Here is a 17314-nt window from a genome sequence, read left to right on the forward strand (position 1 = left end):
GTGTGACCTATTTTCTTAAATCTCACCGCGGAGTTGTTCTGGACATTGACCGAATTGACCTTTCATTTTTGGCTCTCGAGCCTAATTAACCCCTGAAGTTCATCCAACAAGGTAGGGTTGGACCGGATGGGAAAGTGGGGTTATGGGTGGGGTACACCCCCCGGACAGGTGATCTGCTCCCCCTCAACCAACAAGCTAGGGGACCCAATGGGAATGTGGGGTTCTGGGTGGGGTTTACCCCCCAGGAGAGTGTTAGATGGCTATGTAATGGCTCCCCTGCTTGTTTCTGCCCTACAATTCAGGGGACCCCTAGGGAAAGCGTGGTTATGGATGGGGTACACGGCCGGGGATGAGAAACCAGCCAAAATCTACATTTTTGGCACCCCAGACATGAGAAACTACAAAATAAACAGAGAACAAACAAGAGCATTAAGTGAGCCGACACAAAGACAAACCCCACCATTACTGCTGCCCTCCCAAACACTTATAGGGGAGCCATCTGTTCATACCTCAGCCCCTTACTGAGGAAACTCCGAGATTGGAGAGCTAACCCCTGCAAACCCCTAACTAACCAATCACGTTGCGATGTTAGCACCTTGCTGAGGAAAACCCTCAAATCTTTACTGTTTAAAATTGCTAACGTGCCTACCTACGAGGGGGACTGTCCCACGTTTCTGGGGTGTACATACGCGTCCTGGACAGGACACCAGACGATTACGTCCCTTTTGGACGGTCCATATCACGTCCGACGACTGCAATAAACTGTTAGCGTGTTTTCCTCACGCATTGCACGGACAAACCATGCATGCAGACCTCCCAAACTGTAAGTTAACTCAATAGATAAGGTGACATTCACAAATTTTTGAGTTTACACTTATGACTTTTACACACCCGGGCTGCGCTTGCTGTCACTTGATGCAACACAGTTATCCCCCCGAACAAGTACTGAATGTGTCACAGTCAAGTTTCAATGCTCCCTGCCTACTACTGGTCACAAAGAAATGCATCCCCACCCCACTAACCCAGTACTAAACTTGGCAAAAGTCTATTTGTGCCCCAAAAAACTAATTTCCCGTAACTTATTTTTCGCACCCCAACTCCGTTTCTTTACTCCCCCAAAAGCCACATATGCATATACCCCCCCAGCCCAGTACTCAACCCGGCGAAAGTGTATTTGTGCCCCCAAAATAACAATTTCCCCAAACTGATTTTTCACCATAAAATTTTGGGTTTGCTTTTACAAGTTTCTCTCCTTTTGTTGCACTCACTGAGCCAGTACTGTCACTTGTGCCTATACAACCCACAAATTTAGTTTCCCCTGCCCTTGGTTCACTCACTGTCACCTTTGCAACACTTTCAAGCCAGTACTGAACATGGCCAAGGAACAGTGCCCCTTTACCAGTCACGGGAAATCCCCGGCCCAGTACTGAACCCGGCGAAAGTGTGTACCCCAGAAAAATAGTTTCCCCAAACACAAACTCCGTCCAAATTCTTCAAAGAACTTCATTCCCATTTGAACCCAGTGTAAGTGTATAGTTCCCCAACAAAACCATCTTTTCGTATCTTTATCTTCATCCAAAATGCAATTTTACCCCAAAATAAGGATTTTCCCCGCACACACTTTAAAACAACCCCAACTGAACAGGCCATTATTCTGTACCCACTTAAAAATTATTCTCCCCAACCTATTTTTTCACAACCCAAGTTACTTTCATTGCTTTACTGTCACAGCGTACGTCAAGCCTTTTCAGCTGAACCATTCCTGTTATCGCCACCTAAGTTTCTCTCTTCTCCCCCAAGTTCCTCACCCATTCCCTCCCCCAACACCTATTCTACTAAAACTCCTCACAATTCACCCCCCTGTAACCCACCACACCCCTTATCTGCTACCCACGCCTGCCCAGTATAACATATGCTTTTTGCGTGTTTAACTTCAGTACAATGGCTGAATCTGTTCCGTCAACTTCACGCCTGTCTGAGCCGTTAACCCGGCACTAACTTGCGGTAACTGCTATGTCAGTACCATAATTTTTCCGCACACTACTTGGGGAAGTACGAGCGGTTGATAAAGCTGTGCCAGGACCACGGACTCCTCAAAACTCAGTGCTTTTGTCCCCACTTTCAGGTGCGACAGGACCTATGGAGCAGCCAAGAAGGGCCGGAAGAGGTGCAGCTTTTACCAGTCGCTGTTTAGGAAAACTTGGGTTTCTGGTTCCCGCCTCGACATTGAGACTGTCCTTTTCTTTTGCTTCATATACGTGTCTGACTGGTTTTCTTATGCTGCTGCTAGGTCAGAACTTAACTTGAGCGACGCCTCGGTTAATGACTGGTCTAGTTTTGTGCGTGAGGTAATCGTCAACTGGTGTGTGAAGCAAAACAGGAGGATTGGTGGGCCAGGCACTACTGTCGAGATCGATAGGCAAAGCTAGCAAAGGAAGTAACGCTGGTCGGTTGGTTGAGGGCCAGTAAAAGTCTGACTGAGCAATAGTTCCGTGATCACTGGAAGTTAAAACTTGAGAAATTGCTCAAAAACGCTTTTTTTTTGTTGCTGTATCAATAAAACTGTGGGAAACCCTTTTAACCATCCAACAATCTTGAGGACCACATGGGAACCTGGGGTTTCGGGGTGGAGAGACAGGTTGGGAAAATCAGTAAATTAGTAAGATATCAGTTGAAAACGAAAATGAAAACATATGGAACGTTGCTTCGCAGCTTATCCGCATTTTTAAAGATTCTTGGCAAGCTCATGTGATTTCTGGCAAGCGGTAATATCTGTGATTCAGTGTAGTATATTGTAGGTCGTTGGGCCGCCCCCACAACCCCTTTCATTGTATTTCCGGTCACCAAAGGAATTTATAACATAACGTGCGTGGTGAGTAATGTAAATGTATAAAGTCAGAAAAATGAATTTTTGTTGCTTACCTTAGTACAAGGAGGATATAATTCAGCGACCGCTTTTACAGAAAAATGAAGGCGTCTAGTAGGGTTCGGATGATGCAACTTAGAATTATGCCACGCAAATACTCTACAAAATGGGCCTGTCGTCACCATACTTTGGGACCAAATTCTTAGTGTCCCGCCAGTGCCTCTCGATCCAATTTGTATGTGCTCTCTGTTTTGGGATCAACAAAATTAAGGCTGTGGTTCACTTCAAATGCTGGGTACCCTTCTGAACTTAGACAGTCGTATGCCTTCCAGCAGTCAGAGATTACGGTTGTTCCTTGCTCAATGCAGTCATGAATAATGGCCAGCAATGTCTGCGAAGTGCGGTCACTTACAGGAACCATAAAAAAATTCACGAGTTTCATGACAATTCCCCCCAAAAACCCACTGTCCCTCCTCCACTCGACCTACATTATATTTTCTTTTCCAAATTTGGACTCGTCAATTTCTACAATTTTCCTTCACCACCAATTTTCTTACTTCTCTTAAAACCCGATCAACACACCTCGCGACAAAAGGAAGACCAATTATTTATGGCGTGATCAGATAAATCGAGTTCATGTCTTGCACATTTGTAGGAAAACCAATCTTGGCAGAACAGCACCACAAATTTTAAAATTGTCTCAATATCTAAATGTGACTTATCAAACCACGTGCCCATGAAGAGGACACAAAAATTACACCGACATCTCCGCTATGTCCGAACCACAGACTTGTCACACCAAACCCCTTTTTCTTCAAATCAACTCTGCACACACCATTACACTCAGGACACAGTTTTTCATTTTAAATTAAACCATGAATTTGTGAATATTTCACAAGCTTGGCTATATTTGCTGTATAAATAAAGCGCAAAACTGTCCATAACTGACAAAACACTCGCTACAGGCTAACACTTCCGACGAGGAATCCCGGTTGAGTTACACGAGAAGGGCCAGCTTCATCCATCATCTATGTTACCTAAATGGACTTTGCAATGCAGACTGAGCACCGGAAAAAAGATGGCTAACCTTTCTGGAAAATTATATTCTTCCGCGACAAGAAACAAAAGAAAATCAAAAGCGTTTAGTACAGACCCTCTGATTGGCTATAGTGACGAATGACTCGCGTGGTTACTTTGTCAAAAAGACAGGTGATTGGTTTTCACAGTCTTTCAGAACTACATTCTTAGGAGGACTTTTTGTATGTTGTGTGTTCAGTTTACAAACAGCAGCACACCGACAAATATCATTTTTGGACTTTGTTTTTGATCAATCATTTGAAATTTGAATCTCTTATTTTATTACTTAGAATTGTCTCCCCAACCTGAAATAAGAAGTGAACGATTCTTCAGTATATTTACAAACAACGTAGGAATCTATTTTCCCTTAAACTAGTGCGGAACTGTTTATCAGATTTACCGCCAGTGGGTCTTTGGTGCTATATGTCGGGAATCCCGCGACTTCTTCGTTGTGCCCGTTGAAGACAGGAGTGCTGCCACTTTAGTGGCCATCATGAAAGAATTTATTTTGCCTGGCACTACTGTTATCTCTGACTGTTGGAAGGCCTACGATACCCTCGGCACCGAAGGCTACACCCACTTGACGGTCAACCACTCCCCTCAACTTCGTAGACCCCAAAACCAGTGCCCACATCAACACCATTGAGCATAGGTGGCGGAAACTCAGAGCCAGCAACCCCAGGTACGGTAGGAGGAAATACAACTTTGTAGGCTACCTTGCTGTAGCTTACTTTAAAATTCACTTCGCCGACCCCAACACCAGGTTCCATCCCAGTCCCTAAAGTATGGCCTTCTAATTCTTTTCCCCTGAAGGTATTTTTGTGTGCAAACCATTATTTGTGTACAGGTTGCTGCTTTCAGTTGGCGTTGAGTACCTTCCTGCCCTTGGTTTTGCCTGGGGGACTTTTTTCTCCACTTTTAGGTGTCCTGGTACCGGTGGTGAGATTTGTTTGTTCACGGTCATATATTTTGCCCCCTGGTCAGTTGCTTGGCAGTGTTCCTTCCCAGCCCCCACCCCCTCCCTTATGCTTTTCCCCGGACCCGTCCCCAACGTGTTTCCCAGTTGCGTAACTTTCCCCCCACCCTCCCGTTGCACCGTTCCTCAGTTACCCCGCTGTTTGGGTATGTGAGGTAATTTCTCCCTCCCCCCGTTGCTCCCCGCGCTTTCAGCCACTCCCCGTTTCTGCGTATGGCTCCCCCTTGTCTTTCCCCTCCACCTTGCGCATCCGTAACGTAAACATTTCCACCCTGCATCTTTGTTCTTCCCCACCCGCAACCCCGTGTTCCCACACTTCCCCCTTACTGTTGAGTTGAGGTAGGGGGCAAATGACACTTGACAGCCAACAAGCAAGTCCATCTCTGTTATCAGGAGGCCTAAAAGTGTAGGAAAAACAAGTTCCCAAGGTAAAAACGGGCGCGGAGCTACTATATAGAATTACCCTAAAATGTAATTGACCCTTGAAAACTGCACGTCTGTACCAGTGGGTCACACACAGCTCAAGGTCAAATTACAGTTTAGCAGCAGCTGACCGGCAGAATATTACCTTAAACTCTTGTAAAGCAAGTAAATTAACATAGAAAAACATCGATTGCCATAGTCTAGCTCCAGTGCACACTATTCGAAGCTTTCGTAAACAGGAAACCAAACATTACCATTTCAGCTTTCAACTTGTTCAGCAAGTAAAATAACATAGGAAAACGTCAATTGCCAGTCTCTCGCAGTTCTCGCTAAGCACAGAAAACCGGCAACTGCTGAATCTGATTGGTGAACCAAAAGCTAGCGCATGCGTGTTAAGGCTTAGAATCAGTAGTACTAGTAATGAATGAAAAGTTCCTTTGGAACGGCTCCCACTATCCATTTATTCACCCTTCTTTTTACGCTTGTTTTTCATGTTCCAAATGACATATAAAACAGGAAATACAACAATAAGGTACCGAAACCTTTTCCCAAGTTATTTTCCCCACCAAAAAACCCAAATTCCCAACGGATCTCCCTAACTGTTAGCTATTCTCAAAAGGGTTTTACCACACCAGTTCTAAGATAATTTACAGCTTAATTACAGCCGAGTGACAAAATATTACTTTAAATACTTGTTCAGCAGGTAGAGTTCTATAGCAAAAAGTCAACTGCCATAGCCTAGCTCACTACGAACAGCCAGCTTAGAGCTACCTAGATTTTTATTTAAAGTTTTGGTAAAATTTAACTTTAAACCATTATTGTATTTTGTGTATGAATATATGATTTCAATATATTTTTGTTTTGAACGTTTCTTAAACCATTATCGTATTTTGTGCATAAATATAATGCTTTATGTGTTTTGAACGTTTCTGACGTTTGTTTCATTAGGAAATGACTATATCTAAGCAACTTATGGTACAAGGTTATCACATGATGTTAGTTCGAAAATATTCCATAAACTTTAATTGTTATGTGTAAGAACTATGAGTGGGATTAACTGCTTTGTGTTTCACTTTTCTGTTTTCCCCTACCCAAAATCACTGTTTTCACTCTGGGGTTATTTTTCGGAAGACCCCAGCCACCTTCAACATTATAATTTACATTCTTCTTGGGTAAAACACATCAAAACAAAAAATTTCGGTAATTCTAAACCGGCTGTCCGCAGTGAGCTACGCTATGGCAGTTGACGTTTTCCTATGTTACTTTACTTGCTTTACAAGAATTTAAAGTAATATTTTGTTGGCCGGCTGTAACTAAACTATAATTGACCTTTGAAGGCTACACAACAGTACCACCGGGTTCCCTGCACTGACCTGTACAGTTCAAAGGTAAATTACAGTTTAGCTACATCCGACTGGCAAAATATTACCTTAAACTCTTGTAAAGCGAATAAAATAAATAAAATAACATAGAAAAACGTCAGGTGCCATAGTTTAGCTCGACTGGACACTATTTGAAGCTTTGGTTGGGGCAAAAAAACGTAAACGGTAAACAAAGTTTACAGTGTAGCTACAGCCGACCGGCCAAATGTTACCATTTCTGCTTTCAGTTTGGGGGTGGCGGAACGGCGCTTTGCGCCATATCCGCATTTTGAAATATTCTTGGCAAGCTCGTATATTCTGGGAGGCAGCGATGTTGTGCTGCTTGCACTAGCAACGGGTTACAGAAGATATAAAAAGAATATTACTTCAAATTCTTGTAAAGCAAGTAAAATAAAATGGGGAAACGTCAATTGCCACAGTCTAATTCCCCGCGGAACACCGCCTTAGAATACTACTCTCTCAATTGAAGAACTTGGAGGCATCGACCTCCCCTGTAAGACCGCGCATGTGTGATAGGGCCTTGAATCAGCAGTAGTAGTAATACATGAAAAGTGCCTTCGAAATGGCTCCTGTTGTCCATTCCCCATTTTTTTTAATGCTTGTTTTGTTCATGAGACTTACCTGCCAGATATATATATAGCTGTATTCTCCGAAGTCCGACAGAATTTCAAAACTCGCGGCACACGCAGTGGCCGGCCAGGTGGTTAGTACCCATTCCCGCCGCTGGGAGGCGGGTATCAGGAACCATTCCCATTTTCTATTCAGATTTTCTCTGTCGCCGGACTGTCAACACCTGTTGTCAGTTCCTCCGCCATTTGGATTTCGAAATTTGTTGTCACTTAAGTATTTTGGTTGTTTTTTGGTATTCGACTGGATCTGTGACTTGGCATACGCTCTTTGTGGACCGTTTTTATTTTGCTTTTGACTTTTCTAATAATTAAGATGTCTTACCTCTAGCTATTGAGTCTGTAGCTTGGTGAATGTAAGGTGAGGCTATCGAAGACTTTGATAGTTCCTCACTCTTATGTATGATATGTAAGGGTGTTCAATGCTCTATGATAATCGGTAATGAATGTGTGGGATTGTCTGAGGGTGAGTGGAAGAAATATGAAGCCTATATGCTTAAATTGAGCGTGATAGGCTGAGGAAATCTTCCTCCTAGAGTGCATCCTTAGATGGACGGTCAGGGTTTTCTCCTACTAGTAACCCTGTAGTAAATTTTAGTACTAACCCTGTAGTTTGTTGCTGCAGAAGGTAATTCCCTGGCTCGTGTGGAGTCAATGCGTGCTCTTGAAACTTAAGTGAATGCAATTCAAACGCATAGTGTTAGTGCTAGTGCCCCTAGTGTTGTGGAGGGGGCGCCAGATCGGCCCTATAATGCCTCTAGGCCTGGACCTCTGTCGAACTCCCAGGACCAGGGAGGGGGCATGTCGAAAGCCGCATGAGGGTTACGGGGCTTCCCACCGATCTGGCGTCCCTTCGCAGGTCCTGATGACGCTACCCAGGCTGCCAGGGATCGTGCTCAGGCACGATCCTGAAGGATTGCTTCTCGTCCTCCGACACGCCCTCCCGCCTCGGGGTTGGAGCTCTCGGTTGACTCTCGCCCTCTTAAGAGAAGCTTAGAGGAGAGGACGCCCACGTCCTCTTCCTCTAGACGTTTGTACTCTTCCCCGAAAGTTGCGTGGATATTCCTCTGCAGAAGAGAATAAAGTGTTTTTCGAATGATGACGCTTACTCGACCCCTGTCGCGCTAAGGCGAGGGCTAGAGCTTCTTCCCTGTGGAAGGAAGTATACGTCTCGCCTTTCCTTCTCTCAGGTTCAGCCCCTTCTCCCGAGAGAGTTGCTTCTCCAACGCGTAAGATTTTGTTGGGTTTGCAACAACAGCTGGATGCTCTCATGAACCTTTCAAGATTCGAATCTGCCTGTTAAGAGGTACAGACTTTCACCTTCGTCTCCCTTCGTCTTCCTCGTCTGCTAGATGTTTTGGGGCTTCTCGTCTGTCGTCTAGAGAGAGTGTTTAGTGGCTTCCTATTCGTCTTCCCCGAGTTGAGGTGTTGGCCTTTCCTCTTGTCTCGCGCCAGGAGCGCGTCTTGCTCTTGGCGCTTCACGCTTCACGCTGCCTCCACCTGACGCTCGGCGCGCCAGCTTAGCCATGACGCCAGCGCTCGGCCACGCCAGACTCTCTTCTAGTACTTGCCACGGAGCCTATCGTGCGTCACGCCATGACGCCCGTGCCGCTCGCGTATAGCTTCAAGTCTTGTGTTGACGCCGCTCCAGTTGTTCATCATGTCGCACAACTACCCGCCAACATCTGATGTCCTTCTTAATTTAGCCAGTACTTGCTTCGGCAGTACATATACTAAAAATTGAACGATACAGAGAAGATTAGCATGGCCCCTGCGCAAGGATGACACGCTAATCGTGAAGTGTTCCACATTTTTTTTTTTTTTTTTTTTTTTTTTTTTTTTTTTTTATGTTTACTATACGCATTTCTAGTTGACGACTTCTTCGTTCGCTGGGAGTTCCGGCTACGACGGGCGAATCGGAACTACTTTCACCACTCACTCAAGACCCGCCAGCTGCGGAAGAACATCCTCTTTCGTCACAGCCTTTGTATGAAGAGAAACTTCTTTCGTCTTTTTCTTCCTCTGATTATCAGACTCTGGCTTTTTCTTAAGGATCTGTTTCTGAGATTTTTCAACCTTCGCTCCTCTCTCTCCACCTTCGCAGTTGTCTTTGTCTTAAGGGGAGCGTTTGACGAAAAATCGGAAATCAAATTTTCTGGGATATTTTATATATGGCATCATACATATCCTGACTATCTTCTCAGAAAGTTTTATTTAAAAGTTCGCCACAGTTAGGAGTTATAAACAAAACAGTAACCCTATCATAGTCAAATTACATTTTTCGTATAATGTAATGATATTGTCAGTATATCGGTGGTAATTTCCTTTTAGCTATGAAATAATAATATCTAATGCGATCTATGGCAACCTGTGGACCTAGTACGCATCAGCGAAAGACAGGAATGCCGCAGGGCAGTCAGTCAGTAGCAGCTCAGAGCTTGACTAAGTAAAACGTCGCGCTGCCCAACCTGAGCCGTGTTTTGACACTCGCTTCATTTAGCTTCATTTAGCGAAGTTATATTACTTTGCAGGTCTATTTTTGGCTTTCATTATGTCATAAAAACATCAAACTGTGTAACAACAAGCAAATAAATACACAGAGAAGCAAAAATATCGTTTTTCTCAAAACTAAAGTTATCGACATTCAAACTGCATCTCCTTCATAACGATTGCACCGATCTCAATGATACAAAAAGTAAACGAAAGCTAAATATTTGCCTAACAAAGGGGCTTCCATGGAAGCAACACGAGACCCACACCACGAGAGAGAGTTTTTTCCGAAGGAATGTCACTTCAAGAGAGGTAGCAAGTGACTCCTTTGCAACCAGGCTTCATTTTGCACAAGCCTGGAAAGAGTGAGGGGCAGACGTTTGGTCCCTCCTACTGTTAGAGAGAGGTTACTTGATTCCCTTCCTGTCTCCTCCTCCTTTGTTTTTTGTTTCCCAACTGCCTTCCTGTCAAACAGAAAATTGCTTGACCTGCTCGAACAGATGTTCGAGCGGAGAGCAGTGGAACAGGTCTTGGACTCGGTGTTCCCGGGATTTTACTACAGATTGTTTCTAGTCCCAAAACTTTCAGTAGGCTGGAGACCCGTCTTGGACGTCAACAGGTCAACAACTTGGTCGGAAGGAAAAGTTCAAGATGGAGACCTCGCAGTCAATACTAGAGCCCTTCATCCCGGGGATTAGATGGTATCTTTGGATCTCCAAGATACTTATCTTCACGCCCAATTCATCCATGTTCGATGAAGTATCTCAGGTTGTCTTGGGGACTAGACGTACCAGTTCAGGGCTCTGCTTTGGACTCTGCACAACGACCATACCACGTTGAAAACACCGCTTCGTCCGATCAGCTAAGTTAAAAACGCTGGGTCTGGTCAGTACTTGGATGGGTGACCGCCTGGGAACACCAGATGCTGTTGGCGTCACATTTTGCTCCGAGGGTGTTTACGTCTCATGAAAAACGTTGCATGCAGTTGCACCTGTCGCACGCCAGGATCTCACTCTACTTGGACGACTGGTTGATTCGAGCGTCGCCGCCGGCCGGGTATCTGGAGGACCTTCAGTTGACTCTGCAACTCGTGAAGTCCCGGGACTTCTGGTCTGTGGAGAAGTCGCAGCTGATCCCCACACTGTCCATTGTGTCTGGGAATTCAGATGTATTCAGCGGCTTTTATAGCGTCTCCGTCGCAAGAACGGCAACTTCTATGTACGAAAAAGTCTCGGCCTTCTTGGAAAAGGAAACATGCTAGGTGAAGGAAGGAATGAGTCTGCTGGGGACCATTTCTCGCTGGAGAAGTTTGTTTTCTGGGAGTCTGCATCTCAGGCCTCTTCAGTTCTTTTTGTTGGAGAACTGGCAAAGCAAGGAAGACTTGAAAGAGGAATTTGAGAATTCTTCCTTATATAAAGAGATCTGTGGTGGTGGCTCGATCCAACGAAATTGCAGAAAGGATCTCCCTCAAGCTTCTGAACCCCAACCTAGTGTTGTTTTCCGACGGGTCGTCAACAGGTTGGGGGCAACACTAGAGGGAGAGGAAGTGTTTGGAACCCGGAGAGAGAACAGGTGTCCTGGCACATCGACTTCAAAGATTTGGCGGCTATCTTTAGCTCTCCAATTCTTCGAGGTCCAAGTTTGCAATCGTAGTTCTAGCAAACTCGGACAATACTACTTGTTCCCTGTTCAGCCTTGCAAGAGAGATTATTCTTTGAGCCTATGCTCGCAACATTTCGATTCTCACAAGTTTTGTTGCAGGGGTCGAAAATGTTCGAGCAGACCTGCTCTGTTGGCATGCTCAACTCCTGCCGAAGAATGGACCCTTCATCAGGAGGTTTGCCAAGATTTTTGGAAATTTTGGGGTCGCCATTTTGTGGATATTTTCACGACCTCAAGAACAGCGAGGCTCCTCTATAAAGCTCATCTGTACTCGACCCTGGGGCAGTTGCGATAGTTGCTCTTCCCTGGGATTGGACGGGAATAGATGTTTACGCCTTTTTCCCCGTTCTAAATTCTGGGAGAAGTCATACGCAAGTTCGCGGCCTCACAAGGGACGAGGATGACTCTCATCCCCACGTTTTGGCCTTCGAACCACTGGTTCTCGGAGTTTCTCTTCTGGTTGGTAGACGTTCGAGGACCCTTCCTGAGAGCAGACCTGCTCATACAAACCCACTTCACGAGATATCTTTGAATCTCCCGCTCTGAAGCTGACTGCTTTCAGACTATCGAAACTTGGTCAGAGCGAAGGGGTTTTTCTGGCCAGGTGGCACGGGCCATCGCTAGAGCCAAGTTCTTCATCTAAAGGATATATCTAGCGAAGTGAGCAACCTTCAAAGGTTGGTGTAGAAAGAAGGGCTTTTCCTCTTCCTCTATCACTGTGAGCCAGGTTGCGGATTTTCTCCTTTACTTAAGAGAAAAATCTCGATATAGCAGTTCCGACTATCAAGTGTTATCGGAGCATGCTTTCGATTGTATTCAGACACAGAGGATTAGATTTGTCTGACAATAAGGACCTCCAGCGATCTTACGAGCTCTTTCAAGACGTCCAAGGTTCCTCAGCTAATTCCCCTGCTTGGAACTTGGACGTAGTGCTCAAGTTTTTGATGTTTAGTCCTTTTGAGCCTCTCCACTCTGCATCTCTTAAGGATGTTACTCGAAAACGGCATTCCTCACGGCTCTGGCGGCGCGAAGAGAGTGAGCGAAGTTCGAGGCCGTCATGTGGGCGTCAAGGAACACAATGCTGTCTATTCTTTAAGCCCTAAGTTCTTGGCTAAGAATGATAGGTCTTCTAACCCTTGGCCTAGACACTTTGAAATTAAAGGTTTAGCAGACCTTATTGGACAGGAACCTGAGGGAGTTCTATGTCCAGTTAGAGCTCTCAAGTACTACCTTAAAAGAACACAGGACACTCGTGGTCCCTCGGATATTTTATGGTGTTCTGTGAGGCAACCAGTTAAACCTATGTCGAAGAATGCACTGGCATTCTTCATTAGGGACGTACACTCTAGTTGTGACGACTCCAACTTCAAGTTGTTGAGAGTTAACGCTCACGAGGTGAGGGCAGTTGCTACCTCCATGGCGTTCAAGAAAATATGATACTCAGTGACATTCTTTAGTGCCACATTTTGGCGAAGTCAATGCGGTGTTTGCCTCACACTCTTGGCAAGATGTTTAGGTAGCATACGAAAATTGCTTTCGCTGGGACCATACATTGCTGCTTCAGCAACCTTGGGGACAGGTGGTAACTCTGATCTTATCCCCTTTTTAATTGTGTTTTATGGTTGTTGGGTCGACTACTGGAGGCAGTCTTCCCAATCCTTTGCAAACTAACGCTTTAGGTGTTGGTTAGGTGGTTAGTAATGCTCTTTTGTACTCTTTGTATGGTCTATGATCTAGTCACATTGTGGTCACGCCCCCGTTGACAGATCATCTAGAAGTCGCCAGCTATATAGGTCACTACCTCGCTGGGGTCTCTAGTAAAGCAGAAGCAGACTAGAGTGACAGTAACCACTCAGTCAGCTACGCTATCAGATAAGGAACCAAAATAATTTTACCAATAATTGGTTTTTTCCTATTCTTGGCTGTCTCTACCCTCCAAAGGTGGTATTCAGCTATATATATATCTGGCAGGTAAGTCTCATGAACAAAATGATATTTTAATGATAAAATAAAGTTTGTTCATACTTACCTGGCAGATATATATATTCATATTGCCCTCCCTCCTCCCCTCAGGAGTCAGTGGCGTTAGAAAATCTGAATAGAAAATGGGAATGGTTCCTGATACCCGCCTCCCAGCGGGGGAATGGGTACTAACCACCTGGCCAGCCACTGCGTGTGCCGCGAGTTTTGAAATTCTGTCGGACTTGAGAATACAGCTATATATATATCTGCCAGGTAAGTATGAACAAACTTTATTTTATCATTAAAATATCATTTTTGTGTTCCAAATGACATATATAACAGGAAATACAACAATAAGGTGCCCAAACCCTTAACAGGAAATACAACAATAGGGTTCCCAAACCCTTTCCCAAGTTATTTACCCCACCCAAAACCCCGATTCCCAATGGGTCCCCTTTACCGTTAGATATTCTCGAAAGAGTTTTAATCCACCCAAAACCCTGAATCCCAACAGGTCCGCTTTACCATCGGCTACAGTTTTAAGATAATTTACAGCTTAATTACAGCCGAGCGACAAAATATTACTTTAAATTCTTGTTCAGCAGGTAAAGTTCTATAGAAAAACGTCAACCGCCATAGTCAATCTCACGCGGACAGCCGGCTTAGATCTACCAAAATTTCTTCTCAGTAGATAACCTGTGCAAATGCTTAATAACAGAGAAGAAAATTAACCAAATTACCATTTATAAGACAGGACAAAAGCAGCCCCACCCTCCACCCCCCATAGCTAATACGGCAAAATTGCAACCGGTAAACGCCCTTAGGTTATGTTGGGTTGGTATTTTCAGGTTCTTTTCGTGCCCTATCATTTCCTAGCCATTTTTGCACGAAAACCTCAAAATGGTTCTCATACAAACATGGCTGGCTGGAGTCTTAACAAAAAATTACCTCATAAGCTTCCAGGGTGCACATTAAAACTTAGGAACATAATATTCTCAAGTCTGAAATGCAATTATAGCTTAAAGTAAAATACCAAAATTTAAGTTTAGTTTATCTTCTCCCTCCCCTCAACCTATGTCCATTCCATTTCTGCCATGATGGCAACCATTTTGGAAATGAGTAGACGAGTCGTGTATTGAGATCATCTGTCATTAGTATGGAGGGCACGTGGTTAATATAAAAATAATGGTATACCATTAAATTGAATATTGTATCCTAGCCTAGGTCAATTGAAGATGAAATCTTAACCTAGCTGCCTTCCTATGATATCCTTAGGTTAGTAATCTAGCTTAGCTTACAGGCTAACCTCAGTCACCTTAGGTGGCTTAATGTTAGTCTTGTCCAATCATGACAGTCCTTGGTTACCTCATTTCCAGACACAGTATAGATGGCAATGTGCTACTTAGGACATCATTGAACTTTACTTGCCCACCAGTTTATGATAGTAAGCTTAGGGTTTGTCATAACTCTTCTTAGCACAGTATTATTTAAGCTCCCTAACTCATCTTAAGGATCTGTGGCCATAAGGCATACACTCTCCCACCCCATCTTCCCTTAGAATTTGCTTCCAATGAGTCATGGAATTGTCCCTTTTAGTCTTGTCTAATCTTACACCCTAAACTATTTTAAAGTCTAAAATTATTGAACAGAGAGTTGGTGTATTTATCATCTTAGGTCTCTGGTGGTATAGGGCACACTTGTAGAGTTTTTGAGACCTGCCACAAACTTTACTGACATTTTTAGTGATTGTCATAAATCCTTTGGGCTGTTATTTCTGGTATGTAACAGGCTACGCGTAAATGCAGGCTTGCATGATTGTATGTTGGTGCTGGCATAGGCTAACCCCAAAGTGAGGCCAAGTATGTTATAAATTAAATTTTAATTGGTTGCTTTAATTCTCGTTATGAGCACTGTAAGTTGTTTTAAAGTTGTTAATAGTTGTTAGCCTACCTGTTAGGGCTGTTAGACTAAACTTCAGTTGATACAAATTGCAATGGCACACACTGAGTCAGATTAGGATGTATCGGTATGAGAATTAATTTACCCGCACATTTTGCCTTTTGCTGGGCCACAATTCTAGAGTAAGTTACCATGTGTAGCAATCAGAACAGATTTAGAATTACCACCACAATCATCGATGTTGGTTAGTTGTAGTATAAGCTGCTTTGTATTAAAAGGTTTTTGAGACAGGAACAAGTCTGCTGTATGAAATGAATCAAGAAAAGTTTGACTACAGTAGTAATCTATAATACTTAATAGTAAGAAGCATGTTGAAACCCAAGTTTTCTTTGAAGTCCAGAATGGGAGTAGTGATTGGTGTACTTTATCCTAGCATATCTTGTCTGCCATTTAATTGAAAATGATAATTGACTGGATCCACCACGTCTTGGTCATTTCTACTGGGTGAGGATGTGTTTGGTCATATGGTGTCTGTAGATATAAGCATATTATCTTCAACTGTTGTTTTTTCGACACCATACTATACCCTTTAAAATAAAATCAACTTTTGTGTATGTATATTTAGTGTACTTAATAAACACTGCAGCTTCTTACACCAACACATGCAATAGGGATTTACATTGTGTCACCTGTAATTTTTTCACATTTAAAAAAATTATTTTGGTGAGTTTCCTAAGCAATAATACAATGTTTGGAAAGTTTTGTTGAAGTGGTTCTACATGCCTTTTTTTGTTTTTTTTTTTTTTGCAGCAAATATGTACATAGACAGGTGCAAGTGGAATGCTTTTGACATATTGTTTGTATATAAAGTAGTCTTGCATCTGACATCCAGGTTTGTAATATTTTGATATTTTTATTGACAATTATTGTCCATATCAAAATGTCTTGAATATTGTTCTTACATTCAATGTGCTTCCTTCCCTTGTGTGATAAGGTCTGGCCTAGATTTGAAGAAGGTCAGCCAAGGGGCTTGACCATTGAATTCAAGGATAACTGTACCTAGGTATTTTCCGAACTTTTAAACCCCAGACCTGTTTGTCTCAAGTTTATGAAATGACACGTCTTTTTTCCAGATAATTGTGCACTGTTGTGGTGGATAGAATTCAGTAGTTCTTGGGACCATGTCACACTTCAGCAGCCCACGTAAGTGTTCTACTGAATGTAATTCACCCCATAATAAATTAATTGTTTATTGGCTATGTAGTGCTACAATATTTACAGTACATTTCGATATTATGAAAAAAGCGTTTTTGTTGGTGAGGCTCTGTTGAGAAGGTTGGGCCAGTGTTTGAGGTTGGCCACCCTAGGTTTTGGATTGGTTGTATAAATAATTACTCTGCAGTAAACAACACCACCTTTAGCTCTTCAGTTTAAACTGCTTAGTTTTTCTTGAACAGAAAAGAAGCTTATTCATTTTTCTGCACAATGAAAACTTCACATTCTTTACTAATAGTTGTATGATGCAGGTTACGTATACATTAGTGTTTTTTCCTCATGCCCTGTGACTTAGATTGCAAGCATAATTTTAACCTGCTTCATTTTTATGCTGAAACTACTCATATCTTGAATATACATTGCATACAGTATATTGTATAGTAAATGAAAATACACTGTTTTATTAAATTTTAGTAAAGAGGTCATACATTTGTAAAGTACTCAAACATTATGGTACACTTTATTTGGCATTTAGTTGGTGTAATTGGAAATTATTTCTATAAATGATTGTATGTAGAGTACTTACTTTAGATGCACACAGTGTTTGAGCAGCAAACAATGTACTTGTCTAAGAGTCATTACTGTCCCTGAAATCCTTAGAATTCCAGAGTAACTACTGTACTAAGGGATTCAGAGCCATTGAAACACGGTTTTTTGGCAGCGCCTTTTTATCAAC

At 43.1% G+C, this 17314-nt stretch overlaps 1 long non-coding RNA gene, 1 other non-coding gene and 1 pseudogene across 2 annotated transcripts in view; all 3 read left to right on the forward strand.

Moving 5' to 3' along the window:
- LOC136846507 (uncharacterized) overlaps positions 1 to 17314 on the forward strand; it is a 28647-nt gene that overhangs the window by 959 nt on the left and 10374 nt on the right. The window contains exon 2 of the long non-coding RNA XR_010855421.1: positions 16497 to 16566. This is a non-coding gene — a long non-coding RNA (uncharacterized lncRNA). The remainder of the gene's footprint in view (positions 1 to 16496; positions 16567 to 17314) is intronic.
- Positions 9060 to 9165, forward strand: LOC136846862 (U6 spliceosomal RNA). Its single transcript, XR_010855554.1, has one exon. It is a non-coding gene; the product is annotated as a U6 spliceosomal RNA (small nuclear RNA).
- On the forward strand, positions 10659 to 10774 carry LOC136846861 (5S ribosomal RNA; annotated as a pseudogene).

Source organism: Macrobrachium rosenbergii, chromosome 15 (genome assembly GCF_040412425.1).
Source record: "Macrobrachium rosenbergii isolate ZJJX-2024 chromosome 15, ASM4041242v1, whole genome shotgun sequence".
Taxonomy (NCBI): Eukaryota; Metazoa; Arthropoda; class Malacostraca; order Decapoda; family Palaemonidae; genus Macrobrachium; species Macrobrachium rosenbergii.